We start from the raw sequence: 5,313 nt of genomic DNA, 5'->3' as shown, positions 1-5,313 counted from the left end.
GGTTTGTGGCTCTGGGCATAAACTCCAGCTTTTGTGATTAATTCTGGGGTTTGGTGCTGATTGTTTTTTGGATGTTAAAATTGGAAAACTCAAAAATACAGTGGTATATTTGGTACTAGTGGACAAATAACTTGTGTGAATGAAATGTAAGGTGTTATCAACACGTTGGTGGCGTTTTTTACAAAACTCCTTGTTTGGTTCACCTGTTCACTTGCAAGTGGAGAAGTGTCACTAGTGCTGAGTGGTACCATTGTGGCAAAGAGGAGATTGCTTTTGCAAAGTGGTGCTGAGGTCACAAGACAACTGGGTCGAGTCTTTGTCATTGGAAGCAGCTGCTCTGTGGTGACAGAAAGCCATATTAAAGATCCTCATTAGAGTTTCTGTGCAGCTGCTGTAGCTGTGTGCTGCCTCTGAAGCAAAGACAACAGGAACCCACTTGAATGCAGGTGATGAATGTGGAGCTGTAGTTGTGAGTTATTAAAGGCAGTTGAGAGCTGTCAGTTGAAAATCTTGCAATCTTGAACCGTTCCTGTCTTCCTGTATCAGATGGTAGTTTTTAAGTGGGTTTTTTTTAGGGAAATGTTACACCTAGGGCAGAAGGAGATTTAAAGGGCCTCAGTGAATGTATTGACCTGGTTCATTTGTCCTGCTTTGAGTGACTGGTGGAGGCCTCTTGGATGATCAGAGTTCAGCAGCCAGGTTGTGTTTCTGCTGAAATGGTGGGTGGGCACTTTGCACAAGTTCTGTGCTTCCATTTCATAGCAGCTGCTGGAGCACATTTAAAGACGTGTTTTAAACCTCTAAATGTAACATTCCTTTGTATATTCTCCATGTTTATGCCAGTTTACGAATATAATTTTTTGTCATTTCCCCTTTTTGAAGGGGTCTTTTTGCATCATAATTTCAAATCAATTCCATCAACAAAGAAAGGACAATTCTGTTCATCACAGCTTTCCTTCTGTGCATCTGAGTAAATACCAGTGGAAGAGAAGAATTTAAAGGCTTGCACAGTGTGCTGTCACTGGATAGGGCCACTCATTTTTGTGTATTTGAGGCTGTGTTTTAATATAAGTAGGTTCTGAGAGATCCCAGGAGAAGCAGTTTGCTCATACATGTCAGGAGGATAACTTTTATGGCTCATTTCACACAGTCCAAACTCACAGCAAAAAGGAAGTTCCTGAGTTGTTTCAGAGTTTTAGGTCTGAGTTTAATCTTCCAACCTTTGTTTAAGGTGTCTGTGATTAAAGTTTTGTTGATGTAGATTGCCAATAAGCATTTTCAGAGTCAGGGTTTTCCATTCGGGCCTTGCCCATACGGGGATGATTTTGGGATAGGGTAGAGAATTTGTTCCCTAGAAATGTGTTACATTATTTGCCCTTCCCTCAGCTGATACCACCTCTCAGCAAAAAGTGTATTTTCTTTTATCTTGTGAAGGGCAGGTCAGTTTGCTGAAGTTCATTTCCACTTGATGCCTGCCTGATGGTTTTCAGAAAAATTAAAAAAAAAAAAAAAAGGCAGGGGGGGTTTGTGGTAATTTCTCAAGGGGTTTGTGTACAGGACTGGGCCTGAATTTCTTGGGTGGTTTGCACAGGTTCTTTGATAACACATCCCTGGTGATACTTGGAAGTTTGTTATGAAATGTCTTTTGTAGCATATGCTGTGATCTGTAATGCTTGCTTGGTTTTTTTTCCTTCAGGGATGGGACTTGTGTAATACTCATAGGCTAATGCTTGATTCTTAGGATTTCTTTATTGTCTTTTAATTTTAATTCCAGTGGTTTAATATCCCATTTTCCCTACAGATGTGTGGAGGACTTGATTTGCTGACTGTAAGCAAAATAGCTGCTCTTGGTTGAAGGACTGGTAAGTTGTTCTTCCTAATAACATTTACTTTTTAGCTTTTAAAAACACCCAGTCAAGCAGACAAGGCTCTAATGTTTGTTAGAGGTAAATAAACCAAATCAAAATTTAGCAGCAAAATTTCTTGTCAGATTTATATAAAGTGCAGATAAGCAAATCTGGGTGCCTGGAGAGACCCCTGCTCCCCACAGGCCCAATACAAACAAACAGCAACTTTTATCCTTGTTCCGACTCCCCTCCCACAGTCATTTGTTGGCTCTTGGTTGGGCTTGGGTTCGCGGGCTTCCTTCTGGTTGGTTGGGTTGTAGGCCCATTTTGATTGCCAGGGACTTTCCATTCAATAGTTTTAATTAGCCCAATGTCCTTGGAGCTGAATATGGGAAGGGATCCAGATGATCCAGATGTTCTCCTTGGCTCTTCTTCATCATCTCCATCCTTGACCCTCTGATCCCTGTTCTTTTCTTCCTTTTCTAATGAGGAACTCAGACAATATTTTTAGAAAAGCAGGAGATGGTGTACGTGCTCAGTAAAGCAGGATACTTTATCTTTGCCAACTTGGGAACTGCCAGTTGCAGGACAGTCAACTTATAATAATAACACAGCAGTTAACTCTTCTGCAGCTTACAACTCCCCAGTCCCAACCAACATTAGCTGGAATATACAGAAAATACACTCTATATATTTGGACGAGTAAATTTTACCATTGCTTACTTATTCCATGTTGAACTGGCTGCAGCTTCTGGTTGAATCCCTTCTGAAGGTGGTCGGTGCGTGGCCGTGTGCGCACGTGTGTTTCAGAAGGAGCCCGGGATCATTCCTGCCGGGCTCTGGGAAATGGGCAATGCTTGGATCGTGCTCTCCCCCTGTCTCACTGCAGAACAGCCTTCACACCTGGCTGGGGTTCTTTGGTCTCCTGGGATTTGACTCCGTGTTTCGTTGCGAGCTTTTCTGTCGTAGGTTTGCTGGTTCAGAAGGGTTGGGGCACAGGTGAGTCTCCAGAGAGGCACTGCACGCTTTGGGTAACAAATGGTGTGGAAAGTACAGCAGGAAGAACTTGCCTCCCGTGCATCTTGTTGTGTCCTTCTGCTTTTGTCAGGATCAGTGAGAGTCTTTGAGCAGACAGGGACTGTCTCCTGTCCTACAGTTGTTCTGTTGCTGTTTTTCATTCACAAAGGTCTGACTTTGCACAAAATGATGTGTAATGCCAGGACAGTTTTCTGTTTGGTTGTTTTTTTTTTAAATTAAACTGCTAGCTGATAGACTTCAACTCATTGCTCATATAGTCAAACCACAAAATTGGCAGGCTTGAGTAGAAAAATGAATTCAGTTCTATACGGGATGAATACAGGGACGGAACCTTCTCCAGTTTCCTGAACTAAAAGGAATTTGGTCTTGACCTCTTGTTGTCCCTGGCACATTTTGTGACTTTCTTGGGAGCTGCCTGTGGCCAGACACAGGTCCTTTTGTCTTTCTGGCTGCTTAAAATTCCAAACCGCCTCGATTCTGCCTTTTTAATGAGGGCATCCATTGCATTTTGTGTACAGGGAGGAACTTTTTTTGTGGGAAGCTGTATTGCTGTAGCACTGTGCTTTGGAACAGATGCATTTCTTTAAAAGCAGCAGTTCCTTAGAGCCAGTTCTTTCAGTCTGAGACGATACCTGATGGAGCAAGGCCTTCCTTAGGCTGCACACAGCTTGGGAAGATGTTCGAGATGCAACTCCTCCTATTTCAGTGGGTAGGTGACAGTGACTTTTAGCTGTCCCGTGGCTGTGTGTGTCAGCAGAGCCCTCCAGCAGCCACTGCCGTCTGCGCGGCCTCAGGTGCTGAACAGCAGCCGCTCCAAAGTCCTGTGCCTCCTCCTCACCCCTCCATGGTGTGGAGACTGATGCAAAGCTCTGGGAGAAGGGAAAAGGAGCACGGAGGGGTGAGGTGCAAACCTTGCTAGGCCGTGTTAGTGTGGCCTTGTGCAGCCTCTGGGTCCATTGCATTTTGGACCAGTTTTATCACTGAGTTCAGTCCCGAAGCAAAAAAGTGGAATTCATGAATTGGAGGCATTCAGCTTTTAATGTGTGTCCATGAGCTTAGTGCTGATGCTTTTTGGCAAGTATTGAATCTCTTCTGCTCCTGGGCTCTGTGAGTTTTATTACTTTGTTCCTTCAGAAGTCTTAAACTGTTTTCCCCGCTGCAGGTCTGTGTAGAACAGCAGATTTCTTGCCATGTTTCTCCTTCCAGCTCTTCCTCAAAACTCTTCCTGTGCCATCCACTGACGCCTTTCTAGCCCCCAATCATCTGCTCGAATCTCTAAAACACGTGACTCATGTTCCATTTTATATTCATCTTCATGTGACTCCTAAATCTTTCTGTGTGCACTTTTGTTTGTTTTCTCCCTGGGTTGTAAATGAGCTGTTGTCACATCTGGTTTCTTGAGTAGGACTTTGGCCTTTCAGTTACACACCAAGTAATTCTTCCCTCCTTTTCTGGTTATAATCCTTACCTAAAGGAAGGGGGTGAATGTGAAAGCCTTAATTTACTTAGTGAAACAGTTGTCTACAAAGGAAGTTGCTTCAAACACCAGTTGCAAAAGCATCCAAATGTGGCTCACAACACAGGGGGTGCAAGTGCTGTGCCGTGCCAGGGCCTGCCCCAGCAGTCCTGGCCCTGCCCTGTTCCGTGAGTCCTGGGTTCAGCTTCCCACAGGAGTTGGAAATGGCACAGGGGGAAGACAGGGACACCCTGCACCTGCCCCATTCCAGGACAGAGGGAGCTCATCAGGTTTCTTTTCCCATCAGAGAGTCATCACAGGAGGACATTAATGCTTTCGCCGAGTTCAGAGAGACACAGGCACTGTGATTCCAGTGAGTGCCTTTGTCCAGGAGGCAGGCAGGAGGCAGAGGAGGAGGGGTAAGTTGCCAAAGCTGCCCCCCAGGGCTCTGCAGGGCTTGAAGCAGAAGGACCCAGGGGAAGAGCTCAGCCAGATAATCCCACGCTTTGGACACTTTGTCCTCACCTCCATGAACCCGTTTGCTTCTCCAGGCCCTGGGAACTGCTCCTGTGCTCCTCCTGTGCTGCCGAGGGCACCCACAGACACTGCTCTGGCCTGAGGGACAGCATAACCAGCTGGGAATGTGATGGCTGTGCTGGTCTGGGCACAGGTAAGAGGCAAAGCACCCTGGTGCCCCTGGGCCTGGTGCCCCTGGGCCTGGCAGTGGGTGCCCAGGGGGGGTTTGGCAGAGCCGCACTGCTCTGGCCTATCTTGTCCCAGGTCTGGAACGATCTTGTCCTTCCTTTTTCCCCTCACAGCCTCCCGAGATGACTCAGGGCTTGCTGGCACTGGAGATCGTCAGCCCCAGCACCAGCGCCCAGCTGCCATCTCCTGGATTTTCAACCCCACAGACCAACATCCCAATGGCGAAACCAGTCCCGCCAGCCAACGGGACTGGTTAATGCAGCCAGT

The 5,313-nt window shown here is 46.2% G+C and overlaps 2 long non-coding RNA genes across 2 annotated transcripts; both read left to right on the top strand.

Annotated features, from left to right (window-relative positions):
* Positions 1-1,818: 1,818 nt before the first annotated feature.
* LOC113941370 lies at positions 1,819-4,188 on the top strand. The gene is made up of 2 exons (XR_003525658.1): positions 1,819-1,862; positions 4,048-4,188. It is a non-coding gene; the product is annotated as an uncharacterized LOC113941370 (long non-coding RNA).
* A 498-nt stretch (positions 4,189-4,686) lies between these two features.
* On the top strand, positions 4,687-5,188 carry LOC113941371. Its single transcript, XR_003525659.1, has 3 exons — positions 4,687-4,760; positions 4,893-5,011; positions 5,160-5,188. It is a non-coding gene; the product is annotated as an uncharacterized LOC113941371 (long non-coding RNA).
* Positions 5,189-5,313: the final 125 nt, after the last annotated feature.

This window comes from Corapipo altera, unplaced genomic scaffold (assembly GCF_003945725.1).
Source record: "Corapipo altera isolate COAL_440 unplaced genomic scaffold, ASM394572v1 127683, whole genome shotgun sequence".
NCBI lineage: Eukaryota > Metazoa > Chordata > Aves > Passeriformes > Pipridae > Corapipo > Corapipo altera.
Note: the sequence above shows the minus strand (reverse complement) of the source record. Positions and strands in the feature narration are given on the sequence as shown.